This window comes from Serinus canaria, chromosome 3 (assembly GCF_022539315.1).
Source record: "Serinus canaria isolate serCan28SL12 chromosome 3, serCan2020, whole genome shotgun sequence".
Classification (NCBI taxonomy): Eukaryota; Metazoa; Chordata; class Aves; order Passeriformes; family Fringillidae; genus Serinus; species Serinus canaria.
Window position 1 is genome coordinate 11,374,927 of NC_066316.1, and position 17,936 is coordinate 11,392,862.

Below are 17,936 nucleotides of genomic sequence, written 5' to 3' on the forward strand. Positions count from 1 at the left end.
TGATATGTGTTCTTGCTCACTGCTGTATTTCTGAAATAAGTGATTCATGCTTTCTGGTGTTTGAATTTCTAAGGAATCTGAGCACCTATGGTTCTGACTGCCTTCAGTTTTGCAGTTGGGAGAACTAAACTTTAACCATCCAGTTTTTTAGGTCTTATGTATTTCTCCTCATTGTCATGTTCAGAGATGTTTAGATTTCATTTTAATCTCCTGCACAAAGGGGAATTTAATCTAGCAAGACGTAGAAGACAAACTAAGTTTCATGCTGCTTTGCTCTGAGTAATCTGATCATGTGCTCCATGCACCTTTTCTCATTTCTGCAAGAGGTCAGTGTTGGAAGCATTTGCTCACTTCTGATGCTAACTCCACCTTGCCATGGATCTTGGAGATTGCTTCTTCTCTAAGCCCTAGTTCCTCTAGGTGTGTGCCTTATTGAGAATCTCAGCTGTTTGAAGGTGGGTATCAGTGTGTCCCTATGTTGGAAGCAAATTTAGAACCAGAAAACTACAAACAAATATACATTTTTAATCCAGCCTTGTGCTTGGGGTGAGTGGTTCACCATTTCTCAGTGACTGAGTTAGAATCTGTCTTATTAACAGAGCCTAAAGAGAAAAGGGTTTTTCTTGCTGAATTTCTAGTGTAATACAAGATTGACAGAGTCCAAAAAGAATCTTTGCTTACTGGTATAACTTCTATAACCAACACCAGACAGAGGATATATGAGTAAGTGCTGATGGCTGTGGCATGAGAAACACTAGAAAGGATGGAGGAGAAAAAAGTGGTTCACCCAGACTTTCTCTTCCCCCTGGTTCCATACACAGACCAAAATAGAAATTCACTTCTTGGGCTGTATTGGAGCTGGAACCACTGGATGCCTGGTTCCAGTGAAGTACAATTGTGCATTTATCCCTTCAATCAGAATGCTAAGATGCACTTTTATAGAACAACTTGAAGCTGTGGAGCTACATTCTGAATTGGATGCCAGAGCTATAAGGCTGAAGTCTAAATTGGTGTTTATTTTGCACACTGGCAGAGTTTTACAGCCATTGCTCTTCTTCCCTCTATGTTTTTTTTTGGACCTTGATAGCTCATACCTAAATTTTTAAAATAATGATATTATAGCTACAATGGTTGCTTATTTAGTGTGTAAATGGGTTAAATTACTTCTTAAGATGTTGTTCTGAGACTCTTTTATTAGACACAATAAAATCCAAGTTCTCATTACCATTCCTGTAGAATATGCAGCTACTCCAAAGAAAATGCCAGATTTTATTCTGAGTAGCTGCATACTCAGATCAGAGTTGGCTCTACATCTGCCATTTCATGGGGGAAAATTCACCTTAAGATTTTACATGCTCTATGAGTGTTAATTGTTCTTTTTCCCTTACATTAAATATTTTCTCAAGTGTATTATGCTAATTTTCTTTGGGTTGAAGTGAGCTACATTTATTCTAGTGGTGCAAGGTCCTAAAATTTACATAGTGTATTTTATGGATTTGAAACACTGCCCTTCCTCTCTTGGATCACATCAAACTCAGGTCATTGATGCTGGGAGAACACCCAGGATGTCTTTTGTCAAGTTTTCCCTGCACCATCCTGAAAACATCTTTTAAAATTTCCTTTTCCCTTCTGTTCTTGTTGTGTTTCTTTTGGACATCTTTTCTCTTGACTGTTCATGGTAAAGCTCCTCCCCTTCTTCCTACACAGCCCTCTGGTAAAGTCTAATTCCTGAAATTTTCATTTTCTCTAATATTTATCTTTTTTTTTCCTTTTTTCCCCTTTAAATATAATGCCCAGGTCTACTGCTCAAGGGATGTTTTGCCTAGGCTGGTATAGCAAAACATCTGTGCTTCTTTTTTTATTGCAGATTCTCTCAGCAGCACAAACAGCTAGGCACTTAAAGATAATGAAATGAAGGCTCCAAGTCTGCAGCTAATGACAAAGTTGCAGAATTTGCATTTTTTTTTGTCTGCCTGCTTTTCCCAACACCCTAGATTTTTGTTTCAAGTCCCAATTTGGATGACTTCTGGCCTCATGTAAAATATTCATTAACTGGAGTCACAAAGGTTCTGTTAAATAAAACAGAGCTCTTCTGCAACTTAGTGATTTTTTCCTTATTTTTTTTATTTCTGCTACCACAACCCCTGCAAAAAATCCGAGCGGAATGTTTTATTATTTTGCATGAAGGGATGCTAAACCTCCTGTTGCATCTTCTGCAGGCAGGCATTGTTGCAGCAGTGGTGTTCTGGTTGTGCAGTCACAGCCATACTTTGAGAGCAGGACCCCAGACATCCTGATGTAACTCCCAGAGATGCTGCAGAGGCAGACCAAAGAGGTTGTTATAGATCAGGACAGCAGGATAAGAGGATTCATATCAGGTTCTCAGTGACTTCTCTCCTCCCAGGCTGTAAATACCTTGCCCTTATTTGCCCTGATTTTTTTGTTGGCAGAGAGCAGGCACAGCTGGGGGAAGGGGATGGTATGCCTGGGGAAAGCCTGCTCCTTACACACCAAACCATCCAAAATTATAATTATCAAACTGAGCTCTCAACAGGTATTTTTCAGACTAAATCCTCAGATTGTTTTGTATTGTTTTTAGCTACAAAATTGCCCAGCATTAATAATGATTAACATGGTATTTAACTAGAGAGAGCATTGAATTAACTTTTCTTCTATAAACACTTGCTGTATCTAACATGAAGGGCCCCTTTGCCTAGAGCTTAACTGGTACCAATGGAAACAACAGAGCTAATTAATGTCAGCTCATAAAACTAATGACTGTGCTCTTTCCAAGTGGTAGCACCCGTTCATTCGGTGGCATGTTCAGCTCCTTTACTTTCAGTCAGTTGGCTTTGAATTTTTTTTCTAAATGAAAAAACTTCCTTGGAGTTTTTACCTTATGTTCTTCATCTGGCAGGCCCAAAAAGCCTATTTTTCTTCAAACAAACCCAAACCAGGACTAGGCAACGATGATTCATCCTCTGTATATTTTTTGTTGTTATTATTATCTCTGTATGTTGTTTCATTTTAGCCTCATTTCTCTTTGGAACTTTTTGAAATTCTAAGCCAAGTATTTTCTATTGTCAGTAATCATCAAGGTAGGTCTTTTTGTATGACCAAGCTTTCAAAACCTCCCCTTGCAATTTGCTTGTCTATGTCAGCACTTACACAGTGCAGGCATTCAGGTATGGAGAAGCTTTTCAAGGCCCCTTATTTTGGAATTTCAGCATTTATGCAAGGGATTCTTGCCCCTGGGGATAATCTCTGTTAAATTCAATTGAGTTCCTGCCATGCTAAGAATACATTTTTCTTTGCTGTGAGGCAAACTGTGCTAAAGCTTCAGGCTCCTGGCTATACCATTGCCAGAAGCAAAATTCCAGCTGAGTTCAGTGATGTTATCCCACCCAAAGCCTAAAACCACTATTCACTTATCCACTGATTATCACCCGATGGAAAGAAAAGTAGTTATGGGCTTGTAGCAAGAGAGGGAGAAAGGAGTGTTCTTAAAAACTCAAGAATTGCAGGGAGAGGAAATCTGAGGCCTGTGAAGACATACAAGGCATTTATGGTTCTGCAGAGCTGGAATATTTTGAGCTTTGCAGATGTGCCAAGCTTTTGGCAACTGCAGCTCAAGTCAGTGGAACTGCATGAAAGAACTTGCTCTCCAGAAACACCTGATGTAATGCAGCTGTGAGAGCTAGAATTCTCTGCTGGAACAACAGCAAATTAAGGAAAAACTCCAGATGATATCATAAGGGTGTTCAGCTCAGTTAGAAAGGATCATCCCTGCTGCTTCTGTCAAATATTGATTGAAGACAATGTTGCTTTATCACAAGTCCTAACCACAAATAAACCCATGCAGAAAAATCTGTTCTATAGAACGTGCTTTTAATCCCACTTTATAGACTCAGCAGCAGGAACACATCAGAGCTTTGTTCAGTTCCACTCTTCACCCAGTTTTACAGTTGCTGTGTATTGCCAACAGTGTATCCGTCGTTTCTTGACTAATGAAAACAATTTGTTTAAAATTAGATGACAATAAAATGCGTGGAAAGACAAAGTCTTCCTCTTAACTCAGATTATACCACAATATTTCATCATCAGGCAGCTCAAGTCGACTTGATTGTTATAGGTTTCAAAAATTAGCTTCAGTATGCAGCATACAATTGTTCTTCTGAGAGCAAAGCCTTAGCTTTCAAGAGAAGAATTGGATAGGCTTGTGGCACTGGCACATGAGGAAAGAGTTAAAACCCTTCCTTTGGTAGCTGGAGAGCTGAGGGTTTCATGAAGAACATGTTCTTTTAAAAGCCTGTTTTTTAAATGAATTTAAATGGGCTTGGTGTTATGTTTTACACAATGTCAGGGAAACAGGTACCACTAAACTTGCAGCTTTGGTGCACCTTCCTGGTAATCACAGTTCCTCCTACACTGAGGGACCCTCAAAAGGGCTGCACATAAAAAGTAACTGGTGAAAAGCCTTCCACTGGCTTGAGGAATAGTTTAGAATAAAATGGGATCCAGAAGGTGCAGAATCAGACTTCAAGGCAGTATTTCAGCCCCTGACCCTACCCCGCTAGCCTATCAAACAAACTATTATGTATTTTTCTGCTCCATGTAGCACCATCTTCTTTCTGCAGAAGCCAATTTTAAGAAATATGAGTGGTTAATTATTTTCTGGTGAGTTTCCTCATAGTCTGTAAAGCTAAGGAGATAAGAGGAAAAGAACTAAGAATTCAAGGATCTCAGCTAGCCTTTTCCCACATATGAACAACTTTCATTGTCTGGATAGCCCTATGCATGGAAAATTTGAGCTTTTCATTTTTCCTGATAAACCTGTACAGAGCTGAGTTGCCATCAGTCCACATCTTGCTGGGTGCTAAAATGGCCAACACAAGGGATCTCTGTCTTCCCTGCCCTAAAAAGCAAGGGGCCACTTTAATGGCAATGCTTGGTTTGCCCATGGGATCAGCCTGGACCAGCTGGAGCCCTTTGAGAGGGAGTAGAAATCTTGCTGGGCTTTCAGCCCCTTTTCTCTGTGTTTCAGTGGTTCCAGCAGGAGGGCTCTATCAACAGCCCAGTGCAGAACCTCATGGTCTCATGAGAACCTCAGGCCTGTTCCCTGGCTTGTTTGCCAATCTTGCTTCATTTTTTGGAAATCAGTTATGACATGGGGGTTCCTCTGTGTGACACCAGCCGGGCAGCTCCCTTTTGATCCTCTGTGCTGGGTATTGCACTCCTGCAGTGTGGTGTTTGTTGTTTGGCAGCTTTGTCCATTCCTGAAGAATATTATTTTTAGCTTCATAACTATTGGGGAAGAAGCAAAACTGGGAGAAGCAAAGGGAAAGGAGTTGCTGAAATGTTCAGAAATGCACTACTGTTGCCAAAGGTGGCTGTTTTCCTGCCAGTCATTTTTCCTTTTGTTCCTTTGAACCGAATGCCTTATGTTCATTTAGCTGAATATTTCAAAGAAGTCCCCTTTTGCCACCAGAATTTATCATCTATATTTTCCTCCTTGCATCATGTTTAAATCTCTCTACTGAGATTTTGTTATTTGGCATATATTTATTTATTTACTTGTTTACTTACAGCCTTATGCCATTAAACAGCCTGCCACCACACCAATAAATGGGGAAAGAAATGAATGTGTTGAAAGAAACTGTCTGCACTGTGATTTATGCAGAAGCAGAGGACTCTTTCAGGTTCTTAAGAGGTGCATCAGAGCTTTGAAAGTGACAGGCTTGAACAGTGAATTGAGTTTCCTTGATGGAGCTGACCTCCAGGAATTGCTTCCTTTTCAACTACAAGAATAAAAACTTTACCTAGTTCCAAAGTTTCTCGCTTTCTTTTAGTGTTCTTTTCTTTTCTTAAACTGCTCTTGAAAAGTGTTAGAAGGCTGGGACCTCAGAAAAGGTGTTTTTGTACCATTTTGCTGTTTTGCTTTTCCTTATGCTCTGGCTTTGATGGATTTGGAAGGAACTGGAGCTACCCAGGCTTGCTCGCTCGATGAATCACTTTATGTTTTTGGATCTCAAGCTTTATTCTTCTCTGTCTCTAGCAATTCCTTTCAGAAATGAAGAATATGGCAGTAAAGATGCCTCAAAAACATGATTCCTAAATTTCATGTGTAATAAAGTATACATAAAGCTGTTCTGAGTTCAGCCTGAATGAGCACTGACCCAAAGATTCTTCAAAACTCTGAGGTATGCATTTCACCAAACAGCCTTTAAGGAGAAGTGGGAAAATAACATTGAGGGCTACTTCATTTCCACTTGGTTCCTTTATTCCATTCATAAGGAAAATAGCCCTCTACTTCACTCTGTCTATCCAACTTTTGGACAATTTGGAGCCAACATAAATAAATGGGAATTGCTGTAAGTAAAGCATCCTTCAGCCATTATGTAGTTACAAAATGAGTTAGGAGCTAAGAAAGTATTCAAAATGCAGTTGCAAAAAGCTCAAGAGCCAAAGCAGTATTTTTATTATCCAGCCTAGCTCTCCAGTTTCCTGTATGTGCTCTAAGTTTATTCTCAGTGGAATGATTTGACTGAAAACCAATTAGAAAATTCCTATATGTGTCACTCTCCTGCAGAAAGGTGTAAAATGCTATAAACACCAAGTAACCAGGTATTGCTCTGTCATTAGAATTTCCTACCCTGAGCCTCTTGATGCTATCTGCAAGAGAGTTTTGTGGCTTCACTGTCTTTAGGTGGAAGTTTCTTCCAGGGTCGGCATTGTGTTACTTAAAGAGCACTGCACTAGTAAAAAACTAATAGGAGGTTGTAAGCCCTTCTCTGTGAAAGCTTCTTAATGTGTGATTACTTTAAAAACTCTTTGTAAATTGTCCTTCTGCACTGGTATGGATGGAGGACAAGTAGATCCAGGGCTGGTCCTCATCAGTTTGAGGCATTGTTGTCATTTCTTCTAAAAATCCTCTTATGAATATTTTCTTTAAATGCTCTGGTGAAACACTGAGCACACTTGGAAAACAGGACTCAGAGAAGACCTGGTGAAAGAGTGTTTAAAATCTGAATCAAAAATAGACTAATGTGATTACCCTTAATAGTCACACTGGCCAAGAAAGAGATGGAAGGAAACCCAGCTTTCACTGTCTGTGGAAGTGTCTGGTTTAAGCTATGGTGGCTCAGGTGGCTGGGGAAGGTTACTCAGAGTTTTAAGGAATGTTTTTTTGAATTCTTAAATGCTTCAGTGCACCAAGGAGCACCATCAGAGCAAATACTGCCCTCACTGGTAACTCTGAGCTGTGCTTTTCAATGGCCCATTCAGCCCAAATGCCCAGACACATGAGCAATATCTCAAAGAATGTCTAAATTAAGTAGCAGATAGAGTCACTGTTTGACTGCAGCTGGCCTGAGATTAATGACACTCAAGTCTCCCCCTGTGAATACCTGAATAAAAATCATATGCTATTGGTTTTCATTTTGTTTTTCTTTTTTATTTCCCCTTTTGGCTAAACCAGAAGCCAAGAGCAGAAGATGTTTTGTATTCAGCATGTATCCCAGAGCCAATTGCTACAGTCATTGGGTTCCAAACAGGAGAGTATTTTGAATGGATTTATGGAATCTATTTTTCTTATCTAATATTAGAGATATCTGTCTCAATGCTTTTGGTAAGCTTTCAAGGATTATATCAACTTTCATGTTTGCAGTGTGGGATACAAAGGCTATTCAAGCTGGCTGTAAATGTACTGCTTGGAGGTCAGGAGAAATCTATTGTGGCATCGTGGAGCTCCCTCTTAAGATGATTTACTGAGCTGAGAAGTCAAAGGAGAGGTGTTCACTGAAAGCTACCTGAGGTTTCTCTGCATTGCACAGTTTGTGGGTGCATACCTGAGCATGAGAAGCAATTTCTGCAAGATTTGTTTAGCTTGTCCTTTTTCTAAATGATTCATTCTTTATTTTTAACACCAGCATCATCAAAAAGAGATGATACAGTAAAATAGCTCCTGTCTGAAACTGAGTTTGCTATGGGCTTTCCATGTAATAATTAGTACATCATCTTTGCATTTCCATTTGTTTACAATAGAAGTATATACAAAAAGCAGAAAAGGAAGAAAAGGAAAAAAATAGAAAGAAAAAGGAATATTTCTGTGCCTGAAGGATACATTTTGAATGAGCATGGCATATTCTGTTCCTGTGTGGCTGTAGTTTATGAATGTATAAATGACTAATGTATATTCATACTGTCAGTAGCAATTGAAAGTCTCCTACTCTTCTGACCACAAGAAAATGCATTCTGGTTTTTGTTCTCCAGTCATTGTGGCTTTTCCACTCTACCCCTGGGGAAAATGGCCTCAAAACCCAGTGAAACAGAAGGGATTGCCGGAGAGGAGAGCGTTCAGAGAATGCTTCTCTTTGTCCTTTTTTCTGTTTTGCTTTTTCCCCAAGCTGGCTTAATCTGCCCTCTAGTATAAAGCCTGTGATAGTCCTGAACTCTGCACCCACAAGGACACTCATGACTCCTTTTCCTTGCCAAACCTGCCAGCCCTGTTTGGATCACCCCAACCATGTTTTAATTGCACTCCCACTGCTGCATAGTTCAGAAATCTCACCTCGACTTTTTTATCAGGTTTGTCATGGTGCCAATAAGAATTATATGAAATATGATAAGCAAAGCAAGTTTCCTCACCTGTTTCTTTTTGGACCTTCAAGAGCCCAAAACAAATGGTTGAAACAAATGGTTTGAAACAAATGGTTTGACTGTGAGCAGTTCTGGTGAGATTGATTGAATTTCTGTATTGACAATGGGTTTTAGGTGAAAATGCTTCCTTCTTCTTATATTCCTGCTTCAGAAGATTCTAGAAAATAGTCTGCAGCATCTAGGAAGGCAGCTGCAGTGGAAGAAAGAGAAAAGATGAGGTGGAATTTTTGGACAACAACAACAAAAAAAAAATTGTCCTCACTTAAAATCATGTGTTCAGAGTGGCAGCCACAACAAGAGGGATGAGGGTGAAATGATCTCTAATTCAAGCAATTTTGCAGGACTGAAGTCCCTAAGAGTGAAGATGGAGGGTGAGGAATGCTGGGCAGCTTTCGTGTTAGATGGGAAGAGTGTAATGGTAATGAAAAGTATCAGCAGTCCAACAGGGTTAAAAAATGTTCAGTCTCCAAGTACTGAAGTCTCAGCAGGAACCCTGAATAGTTTCAGGAATGAGGTGGGCTCAGAGGTTGAGACAATGAGAGATATTCATCTGAAGGGTCACGCCACTTTTGGCTACAAAAGGGAATGGGAGAACACTTGAGAGACTTGACCTAGCAGAAATATTTGATTGGGATGAAGATGGCAATAAAAACAAAAGGTTGGAGCCTGAATTTTCTTTTGTGTAGTATCATTGACATCAGTCAGTTTACTGCAAAATAGAGATAATAAAGCTTTGGCTTAGGTTAAATTAGAACTGTGAAGCACATTTGAAGATCTATAGGTTTACATCAAGCATCAGCTTTCTAGTTTGAACTGCCTCTTGACATCTGCTTCAGCAATAATAGTCATGTTGGTGGGCTTGCAGGAGGTTTTTGTGCTGGTCTTATTTCTTCTGCAGGTTTTTCTGGTCCTGACTTCTAGACATATTTGGGATTGGATGGCTGGTTTGGGTTTGTTTCCCCACTTTCAAAAGTCTTTGCCCTACTTGAAAGGTAACAGTAAATCAGGCTTTGTCTCAGTTTCTTCCAAAGTGACACAGTTCTGTAATGGTGGTGTATTTCTGAGGATGGGGATCTTGCAGGAATATGTGCACAGTGAGGACAGCATTGTCTGCAGACAGCACTGGGTAAAAACTGCCAGGACAGGGACTCTGACACCTCCCATTCTGCAGCATCACACTTTTCTTTGTCTCTGAATTCTTTAGAGCTTCTGCAAGAAACATCAAAAGATGATTATCAAGTGCTTTGTACTGATGATATGCTGCAATATTTCTTTTTCTCTTTGGCACTTTTAAGCCAGTTCTGACAAAGACTTCTGTTGTTGTTGTTTTTGTGGGTTTGTTTAGTTGGTTGTTTTTCAGTTTTGGTTTGGGATATCTTTTGTCCTTGGAAATTTTGTCGTTTTCTCTTTTGTCTTCTATTTTGATGGCATGGTTGTTTCTCATAACTGTTTTATGTCTGACTCCTAAACAGTTCACGTGTGCATTTTACACATGTATAAATGGAATGTTATAATTGACTTTCCTGAGATAGCTGGGGGGGAAGGAAGGGGATCAGTAGAGATACCAGAAAGCAAGAAGGTTTTTTTGAGTGCCAGCACTTCTGCCTTGAGTTTCAATGTCCTTTGCGGGTTAAAAGCTACCTTATCCTCTTACATGGGAGATGTTAGACATAATGAGTGTGGTCTGATGTTTGGCAATTTGTGTTCTTTAACCACTGGCTTTGTTGCTTGTTTAACAGCAAACACCCTCGAGTGAAATCCTGGTATCTGACACGCTCCCTTGGTGTGTTTAGCTTTCATTTATGAAAAGCAAAAGCCTGTGTTGAGCCCAGGTTTGTTGAGGATTAGGTTCAGCACTTTTAGTGTGTTTATTGAATCATTTGCTAACTAATGAAGAGAAAGAAAAATTGTGATTAATGCAATGAAGGACATGTTTACTACTACTGCCATTTTATTTGTTCCATATACACTTTTGATTTTGCTCTGTGGACTGGATTATTTTAATGCAATATTCTTATGTTACTGCCAGAGGTATGTGGGAAATACTCTGCTAGATGCACTAAAAAGATAGAGGGGTGATTGATTATGTTGTGGATGTATCCTGTGGCTCAGAGAAAAAGCTCATCCTTGGGTTTATCATCCAACATACATGTTCCCCTCCCAAGTCCAGGGAGATATCTCGTGATTTTAGGAGGCATGAGGACCTTAGTGATAAAAGATAAAGATGAAAAATTACAACATATGTTTGTTTATTACATAAAAGAATACATATTGGAGGTTAGGTAGGGACATAGTTTTCTGTGACCTCTTTTCAAAGAGGCAGTAAGAGAGCCTGTGCTCTTTGTTGTCTTGGAGTGTCACCTGACAGTTCCATAAACATTTTCCATGGCTGAGTTATAGCTAACTTTGGTGAGTGATTATAGTCACTGAAACTTTATCACTAGTCAACTTTTGCCAGTCTTCTGGAATAAGGCAGAACTCTGTGAAGGTGGTCATGTGTCCTCCTTCACTTTACACTTGAGATAATTTTGGCCTTTTAAAAATTTTCACATTTAAGAATGAGATAGATCTTTTCTATCATGAAAGGAAATTTCTGAGTGATTTTTCTGTCCTGCACTTTACCACTGATTCACCCTAGTGTCTACTGGCTTTCAGCAAACCTCTCCAGGCCATTTAAAGAGATTATTGTTTGGAACAACATTATTATATTCTTTGATATTACAGCTAAGTGGAAAAAAAAGTTAATGCAATTATTTTCTCATTGGAAAATGCTGTTCCATCAAACTGGTCTCAATGTATTAGATTTGTTTATTTTCTCTCTGAAGATTTTGAAATTTGCAGGTTTCATGCTGCTTTGAACAACAGAGCTCTGAAATCCAAACTCCTTTATCAAACAGAATTTCCATTCTCTGTACATTTCATCTTCAATTACGGGCAAAGACTTCTGATTTCCTACGGACTCAAGGCAGGAGGCTAAAGATCATCAGCTGCACTAATGTCCACTGCTGGTTAATCCATTATTAGTATTATTATTTGAATCACAGCAGTGCTTAAATGCCTTAATCAAGAATGTGATCCATGTGTGCCTATGCACACACATATAAATAACAGGAAATAGTTTTGATCAAATGCCCGACTGAGCAAGCAAGAGAAGGGTAGAAGTTTGAGAGGCAGTGGTGAGGACCACAGAGTGTGACATTCTGAAAGGGACATGATGAAATCCCTAGTGCTGCTCTGAAAGAAATCTCATTGTGAAAAAGTCGGGTTGTTTTTTTTTTCTTTTTTCTGTTTTGCAGTTGACTTTGCAGCACTCCTTTAAAATTTCCTCCCTTTTTTACAGTGTCCTCTGTTACTGTTCTTTGATTCTTGTGGTGCCCCCAGTGGCTAATGGAGCCAGGACTGACTGAAGGCACTACAAAGCAGAGCTATTGCCTTTCTTTTTATTGCTAATGATTTCAGCTCCTGGCAGATGGCCTAATTGCCAGAACCAAAGGAAGCTCATGAGAATCATAGCGATGGAACTGGCCCGGTGACTTTCAGTAAGATACATGGCTTATAAGAACACACAGTGCATTGGCATAGTAAACATTATTGGTGCTTAAATGTTCTCAAAAGGGTTTGAATAATGGGTTTATTACATGTAATTTACAGCCAGCTATAACTTAAAAAAATGAAGCAAAATATGTTTAGCAATTTCCTTGCGTGCTTTCTTCCGGGCAGCCACGAGCATAACCACTATATCTGAGCCAGAAATTCACTTCACTCATGCCTTCACTTCTCTCCTCAGGTACATAAATTCTCATTACTCTTATTGAACAACCTGCAGATATGAGACACACAAACATATATTCCAACGAAAGGGAGTTGTACATATTGACTCCAATTGGCTTGTTTTGGAAATATTATATTAAGTATTTTCTGTCAGATTTGTTTGATTCCTTGGCTTGCCTACTTGCCAAATTTAATATTAAAGTCGAAGGGTGAAAAGACATATATTAAGAAACTTGTTAGATGGCAACTGTGGAATTGGAGTTTATTACTTGCACTGCCTGTAGCCATCCCTCTGCTCCACTTTTTCTGCTGTTTATCTTATTCTTGCCATCTTTTGGGGAAGTCTGCTATCCCCCTCTAAATGCAGTAGAGACAGAGAAGGAGAGAACAGTTACTTCTCTTCTGTGTTTCCTTAAACTTTTATCAGGCACTGCCTTTGGTTGTGCTGCAGCTCTCCCTGGTGCAGCAGCCCCTCGGAGTGTCTGTCCCTGTGGCCATAGCTCAATAAGTGGCTCCCTGCATCTCTTGCTGCACAGTGAGATTGTTGATACAACTTGTTAGGCAGGCAGGGTAGAGCTGCTGTGATAGCAGCTCCAGCAGGGTTTTAATAAGGCCAGGGAGCACAAGGATAAAAGTTACCAGTACATGTTTTTATTTGCTTGCCTTAATGTTATTTGTTGCTGATTTCCAGTACATGTGCAGTTTCTCTTCCTTTTTCCAGAATATAAATGAGGATCTCATTAAATTTAAAGCTCAGCTGTGCTGGAAAATATTACTGAAGTCAGAATCTTCACTAATATCTTTACATATGAGAAAACATCGATACTGTCTTTGCCTGCCTGCCTCAGAGCTGCCCCAATTTAATCAAAGCATTTCATGTCTGGGAGATCTGGTTATTGTGCAGTGCTGTCCTCTGTGAAGTCTGGGAATTTTTCCAGCCTGGCACTGTTAGCACATGGGCATCTATTTGCACAGGTCAGAGTGGAACCAAAAGTTAATTTTCTCAGAAATGCAGAGAATTCCCATGGCACTGACTTCAATGTGGTGGGAGGTGAAAATCCTGCTCCCAGCTTACAGGCAGAGCAGCAGATTTGCATAGGCAGTTCATAGAGCTGCCCTAGATTTAGATCCTTTCCCTGATTTGAGTGACTGGGAAGCAGGCAGGGCTGGGGAAGGGAGCTAAGGAGATTCCTCATTGCCTTCCCTTCCAGCAAGGGCTACTGCCAAAAGAGTGAGTTCATGGGCATGAGTTTACTCTGGAAATTTGCAATAGGAAGAGGTCTGAGAGCACAGGATAAGTTGCTCAAAGAGCATGCTTTGAAACCAGGAAGACAAAGGCTGCCTTAGTGGAGGTGAAACGGTGCAGGTGCCTCTTCACCCATGCTTGTTTGCCCTAATTCCTGCTTGGCTGAAGTGGGGAAGAGGAGTTTAATCCTCTTTACTTTCCCATTCTCAAAATAATGTCACTTCTAGAGACGTGTCTGCTGCAGTGTTTGGGGAGCTTCCCATTAAAAGCTGTGCTGCTGCTTGAGAGAGTTGAGAACAATGGCAATGGCACCAAATCCATCTGCTGAGTCAGATCAACATTTAATTACAAAAAATAAGTGTGCTCATTTCTGCTTGTTGGAAATGATGTTTTATATTCTGCAGAAATTAGTGGTGTGAATTCAGATGCCTATTAGTGCAAGTTTCTCTTTATAGCTAATTCAGCTGAGTCCTTTTCTCAAGCAGCACATGCTTTATTGCCTTTGAGCGTGTGAACTATGACACCTTCATCATTACATTATGTGAATCTACCAAAAAAAAAAGTAAACTTGACCCTTTTAAGCTCCTCAGCTGGCTTGAACTTTAAGCTGTGTTTTTCATAGTTGGAGATGTAAATTAAAAAAGAAATTTCTGCATAACATTACTCTGGTAGCTAAATTCTTAAAATAAAAGAAGGGCTATTATGGGACTTGCAGTAAGGTGACAGGTCAGAAACATGACCTATCAAGTTGTTGTTTGCTTTGGAAACTGGTGTTGTTACTTTAGAGTAGAATTTTTACATCCTTCCTGTGATATTGTTTAGGGAGCTGCTCCACTGTGGTTACCCTATTATAAAAAGGCCCAGTCTCCCAAACTCTCTCAGTACAATTATGGGATGCAGTATGATTTCAAAAGCTGTATTCCTTTCTCCTTTAAGGAGAAAATATCTGCATGGAGAACAATTTTGCTTGAGTGTTACATGAACACTTTTGACTGAAGAAAGAGGACAATTTCTGTAGACATAACATTCCTAAAAGATGCTGTGACTTATGAAAAAAAAAAAAAAATTCTCTGCTACTATAAGATTTATATACTGGCTTGAATTGATGCAAGTTGCCCTGGCATGTTTCAGTCCTGTATCGATCCCATTGAAGTGGTTTATGCCAGACATGGTAAAAATGGCTTTGCCACTCCTGGTTACTGAATTGAAATGCAGAACTTCTGCCATAAGGGGTACACACCAGCTTATCATTCAGAACAAGGCTGTTATTCTTGGGAATTGCCTACCAGGAGGTAAAATTCTTAACACTCATCTGAAGCTAACAAATACAGTCAAATATTTCTTTTTTAAACTGGGAAAAATTAGCCTTTGTGTTTTGGGCCATGATTTTCTGCAAGTGCTGAAGGCATCTCACAGCCCCTGGCAGGTTTCTGCAATTCTCCATCATCACAAGGTATTTTTCCTTCATTGTTGTATTCAGATAAGAAAGGGAGGAAACCACAGCAAGTGCAAATAGAGCCCTGTAAACACAGGGGATTCAGTACAAAGGAGACACCCAGCACTCAGAAAGAAGCCTTTGGTGGGATGAATGTTCTGGCTATTACAGTAATTTTTGCCATCTTTGTGTTGCACGGCAGAGTAGTACGTGAATAGTCATTGGCAGTACAGCTTCATCCCTCAGGGATGTGAATGGGAGATGCTCCCACAGGAACACCATCCTTGCTCTCTCTGCATCACTGGGGCTTCCTCCTTTTTCTGTGCAACACTGCAGGAAAACAGGCATTTCAGCTGTTCCTTTGTTAGTGATTTGCATGCTAGCCAAAACAACAACCCAAAACAAATCAACCTTAGGTTATGCTTTTTGCCTCGTGTGAAAGTTGGTGAGCTTCTAATGTTCATTAACCCCTCTGTTAATTAGCCACCAGTTGTGAACAGTAACAGTATATTTAGTTGACATTAGAAGAAAGCTTCCAAGCACTGTCCCTAGTCCTTCAACATAGTGAGGGTGTGTTTCTCTGCATTTGTTTTGGGATGGATTGTCCTAATATGTTACTGTAAATGAGATCAGAATTGGACAGACTGGCCTTATTATGTCTTCATAATAACTGCAATAGCCTGAATTAGCCTGGCCCATGCCCTCTGTTGTCCTCTGCTTTGTCGCAGTTGCTGTGTCTATCACTTCTTGCAGTCGTCTTCTACGCCAGAATTAATCACCTGTACATTCTTCATGTGAATTCCAGGAATTATTCAGAGGCTAATGCCCATAGTCTGTTATCTCACACTTGCCAACAGTCTGAAATCTGCTCGAAACAGTCACTGGGAAGCCATAGTTCATTTTGTTGTCACCTAATTGCATGCACCTGCTGGTGACAGCAGTAAAATGTGATATCTCTGACACGATGGCAGCAGATGGGGTGCTCAGAAGAACTGCTTCTATTTTTCTTCCTAATGAGCATAGTCTTTTCTCTCCTTTTGCCTTTTTGCTGTGCAGGGAAGATACAGAGATATGCTGGGAAAGATGATGGCTGTGGCAGTGGAGCTGAATGCGACACTGCTGCTTTTCTCATACTTTTCCTAATAATGTGTCTATCAAATATTCATGCCTGAAACTTTCTTTTTAATGGAATTAGTAGAAGAAAAGACTTTTAGAACCAAAAGGCCTTGCAGGAGCTCTGTAATAGTGGTGGTACATTCGGCACACGTAAAGCTACAAAAAGGCAAGATTTCCAGGGAGAGCAAATTTCAATTGTTTTCATTGCTTTAAGATGCTCATGCCTAAACGTGGCCTATGAAAGTTTGTCCTTTCTCCCCTCCATTTTTGCTTGGTTACTGGGGAGAGATTTCCTCTCCCTACAAGACTGGAAGTCTCTCTGTAACCTGACTATTGTACCAGGAATTTAAAAAATGTACCCAGGTGAATGGTAATGCTGAAAGGATTTGCACTTTCTAATGAGATAAAACTAACATTGCCAGCTCGATGCATTCCAACTGGAAATGTGCTTAATCAGAAGAAAAAATAGAAAAGTTGGTCATACATTTTCTGGCAGACTGTTTTTGAGGGGGTTAAAATGCTTATACATCAGAAACTAATATGCCTTGGAAATAAAGCTCTTTCACGTGAAAAAATAGTTCTGAAAGAAACAATTTCTTTATTTGAGGAAGGCATTTAAAGTAGTTATTCAAGGCCAGATTTGGCAATTGAAAAACTAAATGTTATTTTGAATGGTGTGATGATAAAATAACATCATCTGCTGTTTAAATTTATATTACAGAATCTCCAGCATCCTAGTGGTGCTCTGCCTCACACATACCAGTCACAGACTGGAATGTTATAGTCTGTAACTCTCCTGTGGTGGAACAGGAAATCTGGCATCATAGTTTCAGAGTGGGCTTATATGAAGATCATCCTAAGAATCACTCCATGTTTCTGCTCTTTAGGTTGTTGGGGGGTTGTGACCTGATACTGGGCTGCATGTCATGGAATCATAGAATCATTAAGGTTGGAAAAGATTTCCAAGATCATCAAGCCCAACCCTTGACCAAACATCACTAACGCCAACTAAACCATAGCACTAAGTTTCACATCCAGCCATTTCTTGAACACTTCCAGGGATGGTGACTCCACCACACCCCTGGGAACAGGCAGCCTGTCAGTGAAGAAATTCTTCCTGGTGTCCAACTTGAACCTACCCTCGTGCAGCTACAGGCCAGCTCCTCTTGCCCTGTCACTGGTTGCCTGAGAGAAGAGACTGACCTGGCTACAGTCTCCTTTCAGTTCCAGAGAGCAATAATGTCTTTTTTATACTGTGCCACCCAAAGCTGCCCCCAGCACTGGAGGTGAGGCTGCCCCAGTGCAGAGCAGAGGGGACAATCCCCTCCCTTGCCCAGCTGATGCTGTCATAGATACCTCCAGGACAGGGTTGTCCCTCCTGGCTGCCAGGGCACTGCTGACCCATGTTCAACTTGCCATGGACCAGGATCCCCAGGTCCCTTTCTGTGATTTCCAGCACCTCATTCTCCAGTCTGTCCATATATGCAGGGTTATCCTGTACCTGACACGGAATTTGGAAGTTGCCCTTGTTAAACTTCAACTTGATCTAAACTGAGAGTCACCAAAGCCCTCCAAAGCTGTGGAGCTGCAGTGGTCTTTATGGAGGTGTTTGAGTTCATGTGGATAGATGATTCTGCAGACATAGTTCTGCTGCATAATGCTTGAATCAGTTGTTTGCTGAAACCTTTCATTTCTGCTGAATTTGATTCT

The 17,936-nt window shown here is 40.3% G+C and overlaps 1 protein-coding gene across 13 annotated transcripts in view; it reads left to right on the forward strand.

The window, feature by feature from the left end:
• NRXN1 (neurexin 1) overlaps window positions 1-17,936 on the forward strand; it is a 668,036-nt gene that overhangs the window by 512,601 nt on the left and 137,499 nt on the right. The gene's annotated exons all lie outside the window — the stretch shown is intronic.